This window comes from Conger conger, chromosome 11, assembly GCF_963514075.1.
Source record: "Conger conger chromosome 11, fConCon1.1, whole genome shotgun sequence".
NCBI classification, from domain to species: domain Eukaryota; kingdom Metazoa; phylum Chordata; class Actinopteri; order Anguilliformes; family Congridae; genus Conger; species Conger conger.
In genome coordinates this window covers 45,146,476-45,157,460 of record NC_083770.1, presented here as the reverse complement: position 1 = coordinate 45,157,460, position 10,985 = coordinate 45,146,476, and the positions used below count along the sequence as shown (strand labels likewise).

Sequence of the window (10,985 nt, the reverse complement as noted above, 5' to 3'; positions counted from 1 at the left end):
AGACTAAACCCTTACCCTCTACCCTGAGACTGAACCCTAACCCTGTACCCTGAGACTAAACCCTAACCCTCTACCCTGAGACTGAACCCTTACCCTCTACCCTGAGACTAAACCCTAACCCTTACCCTCTACCCTGAGACTGAACCCTTACCCCTTACCCTCTACCCTGAGACTGAACCCTAACCCTCTATCCTGAGACTAAACCCTTACCATCTGCCCTGAGACTGAATCCTAACCCTCTACCCTGAGACTAAACCCTAACCCTTACCCTCTACCCTGAGACTGAACCCTTACCCCTTACCCTCTACCCTGAGACTGAACCCTAACCCTCTATCCTGAGACTAAACCCTTACCATCTGCCCTGAGACTGAATCCTAACCCTCTACCCTGAGACTGAACCCTTATCCTTACCCTCTACCCTGAGACTGAACCCTTATCCTTACCCTCTACCCTGAGACTGAACCCTAACCCTGTACCCTGAGACTGAACCCTAACCCTTACCCTCTACCCTGAGACTGAACCCTTATCCTTACCCTCTACCCTGAGACTGAACCCTTATCCTTACCCTCTACCCTGAGACTGAACCCTAACCCTCTACCCTGAGACTGAACCCTAAACCTCTACCCTGAGACTGAACCCTTACCCTTACCCTCTACCCTGAGACTGAACCCTAACCCTTACCCTCTACCCTGAGACTGAACCCTAACCCTGTACCCTGTACCCTGAGACTGAACCCTAACCCTCTACCCTGAGACTGAACCCTTACCCTTACTCTGTACCCTGAGGGGCAATGTTTCCATCAACATCACAGCAACTATTCCCTCACCTCCACCCACATATCCACTTCACAACACCACACACACACACACACACACACGCTCATACACCTAAACATGTGCATGCAAGCAAGCTCACATACACGCACACACCCACGCAGACACACACACTCCTTCAGCTACTTCAGTGCTGTATTATCAGCTGACAACACACAGTGATTTCCTTGTGCCAAATGGAGACCGTTTTCTTAAGTCTGCGTTCAGAAAGAGTTCTATTGTCCCAACTAACACATCTTTTATTCATTTTTACATTTCAAGTTTCTGTTTGATCTCATTTTTTTTGTATGGAAATGACAAATATCTTTTTTTTTCCCTTGTTGTCATTAATATTTGTAAAGTGGAAAAGAAACTAGTGAAATGATAATGTTTACTAATATATATTTTCTCCAAATCTCATTGCCTGAATAAAAAACAACTTATGTAATTATCAGAGATTATGAAATGACAAGACTTCTTTGTGTGCCGGCTTTCCTCTCAGGAGAAACTGAAAAGTGACACATGTTTTATTCCATTGATTTATTCCCAGATAAAAAACCTCCGGAGATGCACACTGTCATTTCCATGTGGGTCCTGACACAAAACGCATTCACACAACAACCTTTTACAGAAGAACGGGACAAAGGATGCGCTCATTTTCCCAGAAGCGTAAAGAGTGTGAAGCCTTTGTTGCCTGTCCAGGGTGTGTACGTGTGTGGGTCAGCAGTGGTGAACTTATCGTCTTATACTCGGCCTTAATGGGCCCTGACAGCGGATCATGCCCAAGAGGATGATGGTTATTAATGTTCAGAGATGCAAACGCTGCCCTTGTGATTAAGGGCAGCAGCAGGATGACTCACGCTCTGTTCTGCGCTGAAGGTGTGAGCCCTGAATGACAGACATTACTCAGGGGACTCTACAGAAACACAGAAATCTACTGTTCACACACCTATTAGCATTGACACTGTGCGACACATAGTGATTTAAACCCATTAAATAAGACCTTAAAGAGATTTAATCGATTGTTTTGTGGAAGAAACTAGCTTTATATAACAGGTTAGGTGTTGGACAAATCTTAATCGAGACTTGATTTTTACACCATTGTCTTCTGCAGGTGAATTGAAAAAAATGACTTGTGTCCTGTGTCAAATTAGAAAATGTAGATATCTAAGAGAATGTTAGGGAATTAGACTCATTTTCAAACGCAAAGCTGAAGCTGGAGGACTATGCAAAAAGTGATGAAAAATATAAACGCGTCTGAAAGAGTGTTCACCGGGAGGCAGTGGCGTGGTGGTGGGAACTGGACGTGTCGCTGCGTGACTCCGGGGACCACATGGCCACATACCGACAGCCAGGTGCCAGTGTGTCAGACGCACTGTTCTCCTCTGCGCTAGCGATTAGGTGATTAGTACAAACGGGTTATTATCGCTGAGGCTGGGCAGAGCAGCGCAGCGGTTGAAGGGACCCCTGGCTGAAAGGTGGGAGCAGTTAAAGCGAGCTCCTCTTAAGTCCATTATCCGCGCGTGCTGTGTGTGCAGGCCACAGCGAGATTAGCGGTAAGATCTTAATGCTCCTCAGTGCTGTCCCGTCTCTCCTGAATCGCCTCACTCACAGACCCGACCCGCCGCGCTCCTGCACCATGAGGGCTCTCCTGGTCTCTCTGCTGGTCTCTCTGCTGCTCGCTGCCCTGGCTGCGCACAGTGAGTACGCCAGGCCTGCCGGCACAGCAGGCCAGAGTGTCCGCAACAGGGTTCATTTGGAGGGGAGGGGTTGTGTAGTGGTTATGTGTGTGTGTGTGTGTTTGTGTGGAAGGGGGGTTGTGTGTGTGTGTGTGTGTGTGTGTGTGTAGGGCAGGGGGGTTGTGTAGTAGTTATGTGCATGTGTGTGTTTGTGTTTGTGTGGAAGAAGGGGTTGTGTGTGTGTGTGAGTGTGTGTCTGTGTGGGGGGGGGGTGTGTCTGTGTGTAGGGCAGGGGGGTTGTGTAGTGGTTATGTGCATGTGTGTGTGTTTGTGTGGAAGGGGGGGGTTGTGTGTGTGTGTGTGTGTGTGTGTGTGTGTGTGGGGGGGGTCTGTGTGTAGGGCAGGGGGGTTGTGTAGTAGTTATGTGCATGTGTGTGTTTGTGTTTGTGTGGAAGGGGGGGTTGTGTGTGTGTGTGAGTGTGTGTCTGTGTGGGGGGGGTGTCTGTGTGTAGGGCAGGGGGGTTGTGTAGTGGTTATGTGCATGTGTGTGTGTTTGTGTGGAAGGGGGGGTTGTGTGTGTGTGTGTATGTGTGTGTGTCGGGGGGGGGGGGGTCTGTGTGTAGGGCAGGGGGGTTGTGTAGTAGTTATGTGCATGTGTGTGTTTGTGTTTGTGCGGAAGGGGGGGTTGTGTAGTGCTGGTGGTTGTATATGTGTGTGTGTGTGTGTGGGGGGGTTGTGTAGTGGTTATGTGTGTGTGTTTGTGTGGAAGGGGGGGGGGTTGTGTAGTGGCGTTGGTTTGTGGTGGGGGGAGGGGGGTAGTGTGTGTGTGTGGGTCAGGGGGGTTGTGCAGTGGTGGTGGTTGTGTGTGTGGGGGCGGGGGGGGGGGGGGGGGGGTTGTGTAGTGGTGGCTGTGTGTGTGTGTGTGTGTGTGTGTGTCTGTATGTGAGGGGGATTGTGTAGTGTGGGTGGGGGTTGCAAATAGTAAGGAATTGCTCCATTGCTTGGTGCTACCATTATTATTAGCAATTTACTACAGTCCATAGCAGTAGCCTGATAAGGGAAAATTGGCTCCCGCCAGAGGGCCAATTATGGGCTCTTGGCGTGAACGGTGACTGACACACTCCTGGAGATATGGGGCTGTGTTTACAGCTCTCCTGTGGGGGAATAGTGGGGTGACATCCGGTCACTGAAGTGTGCTGGGTTGGTGATGCAGTTCACTGAGCCTTTAATGAGTTGCTGTCTCTTCTTCTGTGGTGTGAAGCCGAGGCGTTGAAGTGCTACACTTGCGTGGCGTCCAGCGAGGAGGAATGCAACCGGCAGGGCTCCGCCAGCTGCCCTCAGTACGCAGACGCCTGCTCCACCATCACCGGACCCAGTAAGAACAGCACACCACAGGGGCCACTCAGTACAGCACACCACAGACCCCACTGAGTACAGCACATGACAGACCTCAGTCAGTACAGCACATGACAGACCTCAGTCAGTACAGCACACCACAGACCCCACTAAGTACAGCACACCACAGACCCCACTGAGTACAGCACACCACATACCCCACTCAGTACAGCACACCACAGACCCCACTGAGTACAGCACACCACAGACCCCCACTCAGTACAGTACACTACAGACCTCACTGAGTACAGCACACCACAGACCCCACTGAGTACAGCACACCACGGGGCCCACTCAGTACAGTACACCACAGACCCCACTCAGTACAGTACACCACAGACCCCACTCAGTACAACACACCACAAGGCCCACTGAGTACAGCACCCCACAGTGCCCACTCAGTACAGCACACCACGAGACCCAATAAGTACAGTACACCACAGGTCCCACTGAGTACAGTACACTACAGACCCAACTCAGTACAGTACACCACAGGGCCCATTCAGTACATTATGTACAAGCCCTTCACACAACCATAATCTACGTGACCCACTGGTGCAGGCACTTCACACAGGCAGTAGCTATGGGATGCGAGTACACTCTTTATATGGTGATGGCACAATAGCTCCGACCTCTACCTTAACTAATGGACACACAGTTGGCTTTGGAACCAGGTTTGACACCACATTTATTTTTAGAGTTTTTACTGTAGCACAAGTGTCATGTGGTTCACAGAGCTACTAGCAGTATAATATGATGCTTACAGGCCAATAGCAATATGTAACAAGGAGCAATGTTCTGCTATTTAATGAGAAATGCTAATTAAATGGTGGATTTAATCGTGGTTGAACTTGATGATTCACAAGAGGACAGTGCGGGCTTCACTGTGGTCCCTAAGTCAAACCATTTGAAAGACTACGATTTGAGTTACACATCCACACAATGCCACAAGATGGCACTATAGTACTGAATGCGTCATTGATCTCCTGGTCGCTATCAGAATAAAGGAAGTGCTGAATCATGAAAATCCTCTTAAGTGCCACGGCCAACACATTTGTGCATGGCTGCCATACAGTACTTGTATCGAACTTGACAGAAATAGAAAGTCTTTTGCATGAGTGTAAGAGATACGATTTAATGGACTTTCAATTTATTGCTTGAATGCTTCTACTTATGTGATTACTGTATGTCGACACACACACGTGAACACACACACGCACACATACACACACAAGCACACACACAAACATCTGTCCCTCTGACTAAAATGTAGGTTTACTTGTAGAACTACAAATCGACCTCAGCTTCCGACTGAATGCGACGCGGAAAGGACCGTCATTGCAAAAAAAAAAAGTCTAGCATTTGTGTTGAGTTACATTACTCTCCTGATGAGGTATGCTTCACTTTAAGGGCCTGGAAACCCATTACGAACGTATGCTGTTCAGTTTTCTGTCAGCGTGGAAAGTGGTGATTTAGGTGCAACCGGAGCTGGAGCCGTAGCCCCTATAATCACAGCGTGTGCCTGCTGCTCTCTGCGTGCGGAGGCCCGGACTCCAGCCCCGCTCCCACCGCCGCGACTCGTGCCAAAATCCCCCGGGAGCTGTTATTAACCGCGTCCATCTCCGCCCGGGACACGGTCGGAGAAGTGCGAAGAAGGCCGCGGGAGATTGCCACGGGTCTGGCGTTTCACTCGGGACGGCTACCGGCTCCGTCCGCAGGAACTGGCCGGCGAAAACGAGACCGAAAAACACCTGATTAATCAAAGTTTCGCAGTCACCACAAGTCTGTTAATAGCTCTGACCAGATCTGGCCTCAAATTGAAGACTTACGGGGGAAAGAGTGACTCAGCAGAGCCTCTCGCTGAATTCAGATTGCATTACTAAACCCCCACTAACCCCCTCCACATGTGCACTGGGCCTGGATGTGCTGAGGCAGCGCTTTTAGGGGAGAGAAAGCCACATGGCCTTCAGTCTCCCGCAGTTCAGAGGGCAGGAGTCAGCCACAAGAGGAGGAGGAGGAGGAGGAGGCAGGAGGGAGCTCGGGTGAAGCTCCAGCCTGGGGTAACTCCTCAGCGTGGCGGCTAGTGCTCGGAGCAGAAAATCAGACACCTCTGATGATCCGCTAACTCTGGTTCCGAACATGGTACTAGTGGTTTCCACGAAAGAACATTTCAAAACATCTCCGTACATTTATTGTAATCCCGCAGGAGTTGTGTCTTTGTGCGGGAGTAGTTATGTGTCCCGGAGTAGTTATCACTTCAGCCACGATTTTCAACTAAACAAGGTGTAAAGGAATATGCTGTAGTCCAAATGAGTAATAGAAAAAATGGACAAACTGTGTTTTTCCAGGTCCTCTGTCACTGCCTCAGTTTGGAATATGACCTAATAGCTGACATACTGGCACGTATTATAGGTGTCTCTCCATAAAATGCGAATACTGCCTCTCACTTCATCAGCTTATTCAGTTCTGCTCTTATCTTCCTGCTGTTTCCGTTTCCCCGCAGACACCGTCATGAAGTCCTGCTCCTACAAGTCCTTCTGCGACAAGGCAAACAACGGAAACTCAGGAGCCAAGATGGAGTGCTGCTTCTCCGACGACTGCAACGGGCCGCACAAGGGCCGCAGCCAAGGGGTCCCTCGCGGCGCTGCGGGGCCCCTGGCGTCCAGCCCCGCCCTGCTGCTGGGGGCCCTGGCCGCCCGGCTCATTTACAGCGCGGTGTAGCGTCCCTCCCCAGCCGGGCGTATATAGGGCGGCCTGTAGCGTAGTGGTTAAGGTTTCATGACTGGGACCCGCAACGTTGGCGGCTCGATCCCCGGTGTAGCCACAATGAGACCCGCACTGCTCTCGGGCCCTTGAGCAAGGCCCTTAGCCCCACATTGCTCCTGCTTAGTCTAATCAATGGTCAGTCGCTTTGGATCAGAGTGTCAGCTAAATGACGTGTAATATCCCTGTACTGTGCTGAGGCAGTGAGGACACTGAGACGGCCTGAGAGTGAGACTCCCTCAGTCTGAGGGAAAATCTCAGGGTCTCTGGTTAGTCAGTAGAGATAATCCCTGCTATGTAATTCTATATTTAATGATGTAGAATGAAATAATTTTTTATGTGGCATGACTTTAAAAGTATAAATAATAATATAATATAATTAAAAATATATAAGTGTCCATTCCTTTTTTTCTGGACCGTGTTTAGCCATGTCATGGGAATTACCCTCAGAAATGTTTTTGTTTTATTTTCACGTATACTTACAGCATTATCAAACTATGCGATGGGTAGGCATTTATGAATGGGCAATAGAAGAAAATTAAGAATGAGTATTTTTCAGAAATACTAAGAAGTGAGTGATGGAACAGGACTGGGAGTTTGCAGTTTACATATGTTAATTTAACCCCAGGGTGCACAATAAAAAACAAAGGTTAGTGCTATATTAATAGCTGTTGCCATGTTTAGTTTAGAGGTGGGTAGTTCACAAGCCTTTAAAAGGCACTGCAAGGAGCAAATTTTAACGACTGTTTTCAGAATCATAAACAGAGAAATGTATTTGCTTGCATTTAGGCCAAGTGTATATATACGGTTGCATTATTTTGTCTTTGTTGTTATTACTGTGCTTCTGTGCTAATTGCTAAATAAAATGCACTTTATTTGCACCCCAATAATCAATAGGCTATTATCTTTTGTCTCAAGGTGACATGTCAAAGACCGATGAATGCCAGTTTATTCTCGGTTGCATTGCTTCAAACAAGATGTTTCAGGTTATGGTGACAAATAAGAACATGTTTTTAAAGTATGTCCCAACAACAACAAAGATAGCACTGTGTTATGACAGCTTTTCTCACAGTGTGCGCCTCCACTTGGCAGCCACAACAGAGTGAGAGAAACACAGAATATTCTCCTCACCACCAAACTAAGCTGTGAGAATGTTTGGAGTGCCAGGGTCCAGGGTCACAGCTGATAAAAAGGCATGTTTGTTCTTCAGTCCAGAGCTGAACGAGGCCTTCCAAACACCAACACTGTGGGCGCACGACACACTAAGAAACAGTAACTTCGCTTGTTCCACGTTGGATGGATTTGGAAAGGTTTGTGCATCCGCTATTCCATGCCACCAATTGCAGGCTGGTAGTACAACAGAGTCCTAGCTTGCCATTTGCAGAATAGAAAATATTCATGTGAAGTGACGCATGTTTCTGGCTTCATGAACATATGGCTCACAGTACACTGTGCCAGACCATGTGCTCCTACGTCTTATTTTACCAGGTATACTGTATGTGTATGGTAACACTTTTGGGAGAAACGTTTTGTTATTGGTACAATACAGAATTGATGTCTTGCCTCCTGAGTGACTATCTCTAGATTAGCCTATAAATGGTAATATCATAATACATGTAGCATTTAACCATCGGAATATCATGGAATATCCATCCATCCATCCATTATCTTAACCTGCTTATCCTGAACAGCCTATCCCAGCATACATTGGGCGAAAGGCAGGAATACACCCTGGACAGGTCGCCAGTCCATCGCAGGGCACACACACCATTCACTCACACACTCTCCAATCAGCCTAACCTGCATGTCTTTGGACTATGGGAGGAAACCCACGCAGACACGGGGAGAACATGCAAACTCCGCACAGAGAGGCCCCGGCCGACGGGGATTCGAACCCAGGCCCTCCTTGCTGTGAGGTGGCAGTGCTACCCACTGCACCATCCGTGCCGCCATCATGGAATATGTTATTATAAATTAATAGAAAATGGATTACATGGTAGAAGATATATATACAGTACCATGAAAAAGTATTTGCCTCCTTCCTGATTATTATTGCATATTTCCCACACTGAATAGTTTCAGATCTTTGAGAAAGCATTAGGTAAAGAGAGCCCTGGTAAACACAAAACACATTTTAAAAGAGGATTCTTTCATTTATTTAATGAGAAAAATCATAAAACACTCATGTTACCCCTGTGAAATTGCCCCCTTAAGCTTAATAACTGGTTTCACCACCTTTAGCAGCAATCATTGCAACCAAATACTTCCTATAATTTGATATCAGTCTTTCAGATCGCCCACAAGGAATTTTAATTACGGAGGAATATTAATTATTAATTCAGCACACAGAATATTATCATGTTACATGATTATTAGTTTAGAAGATTCGTAATATTTAATCTGTGTATGAAATGAAATAAAAGTGAATCAGAGGAGATTGGTGATTTATAGTAACATAGAAGCAGCCAGTGCTTTGGATTCCATTGTATGTGTAAACTGAGTGGGACACAGGGTACTGAATATATGGGCCTCTTCCTACAGGTATGTGTTCACCTCCCCCCACCTCCATGAATGTCATTTATCAGGTTCATATTACGCAAAGGAGGAAAAAATCTTCCCCAAATGTGAAAGCTGCAAGAACAGTTTGGGCAAAGAATCCACTCTCCGTGCCAATACTTGAGTCAATTTATTACGCCATGTATTTGTTATTTATCTGTGACATCAATCACATCTTCAAAATGCAGATTAAAAAGAATAATTATTGAGTTAAACAGAAAAACATAAAGATGATACCTTACAGATGAGATGGAGATGAATGCAATGGCTGTAATATTATCATCAGGGAAGGACTCTTCTGTGTTATCTCTTTCACGTGCAGGGTGTGACTGCCGCAGTCATCTCCTCGCACAGTATGCGTTTGAAGTGCCAGAGATTCTGAGTGGGTGGAATTAGCGGACCCGACAGAGATGGAAACATTTCTCTCTCTCTTTCTCTCTCTCTCTCTCTCTCTCTCTCTGTAACCTCTGAATAAATGAACGCCACAGGAAGTCACAGGCAGGTGAAATGTCAGGGTGAAAAGTACAAACCGTGGCAATTTTGCAGAGAAGGTCAAGTGCAGCTGGCAGAATGTGGAACATTTGTCAGACCCGTCTCAGCCTCTGTAACTACTGACTCCTGAGTCTGAAGAGTGGTTTCTGGTCTGGTTTCTTTGCAGCCAGAATATATGTTGTTCTCACACAAGCCTGTGCTCCAAAATATAAGAAACAGTCCTGGCCTGTGACCACACTCCAATGTTATTGAAACCAACGCACTTACAGTTTACAGAGAAAACTTCCAGAAATTCCATTCTATTCTCCCCAGTGTCCACAGTGCCCTAATGTCGCCCCTGGTGTAAAATCCAGCTATAACCAGCTTGAAATTCCAGCTGCCAGCTGTTTCAAAACCTAGCTTGAGCTGGTCAAACCATTTTGAGTATTTAAGCAGGTCTAACCGGTCAACCAGCTACCAGTTGTTTCAAAACCAAGCTTGAGCAGTTTTTTTTCAGCAGGGCTTTGGATGAATGGCCCACTGAGCACAGTGATTTAGGTTTCCAGGCCTGTCGTGAGTTTCCAGCGCTCTGTGGAGCAGGCTACAGCAGGAGGGGCTGCCAGCACAGTCCCGTGGTGGATCCTGTCAGCTGAGCTGCCCCAGCAAAGGGGCATTTGTGATACCATAATGAATCATATGATTGCATTTAATCTAGTTCCCATGAAAATGCTCTTGGTTGATGAAGAAGGAAAAAAAAAGAAAGGGGGGCGGGGAACTTGCCCTATTCAAGAGCAATGAGTGAGAAGTTAATCACTGACTTAATGTACAGCTGACACCTCATTAAAGCTTAGGGCTAGCCTCCTTCAGTGATATCCTACATTAAGCAATGTTCTGTATTGCTAAATCAGGCATTGTGTCAAGTTACATTGAAGATGGAATCACAGTGCGGATAAGTTCTTGTACAGTTCAGAATTTTCCTCTTCTTCTTGAACTGCTTTTTGGTTGTATTTTTCTGAAGATGCATTCTGAAGGTGATTTTCAGTAAACAAGGGAACATCTGTACCAACTGATTCTGGTAGTGTGTTTTATTTTTTGCTCATTTACAATTATTGTAGATGAGGCAGAAGTCTACCCTGTTATAACAAATAAAATAGCTCAAACTAGGTTTTGAACAGCTGGTAGCTGGTATTTCAAGATGGTCATAGCCGAATTTTACACCAGGGTAGGTCTTTCCCGTCTTCAGCCTCGCTGGTGTTATTCACCAGAATATATTTTTTACATCTTTAATAACACTGCTCTCCGATTTAAT

At 46.7% G+C, this 10,985-nt stretch overlaps 1 long non-coding RNA gene across 1 annotated transcript in view; it reads right to left on the bottom strand.

The window, feature by feature from the left end:
• Nucleotides 1–9,570, bottom strand: part of LOC133140221 (uncharacterized) — a 16,462-nt gene extending 6,892 nt beyond the window's left edge. The window contains exon 1 of the long non-coding RNA XR_009709999.1: nucleotides 9,443–9,570. This is a non-coding gene — a long non-coding RNA (uncharacterized LOC133140221). The remainder of the gene's footprint in view (nucleotides 1–9,442) is intronic.
• Between the last annotated feature and the right edge of the window lie 1,415 nt (nucleotides 9,571–10,985).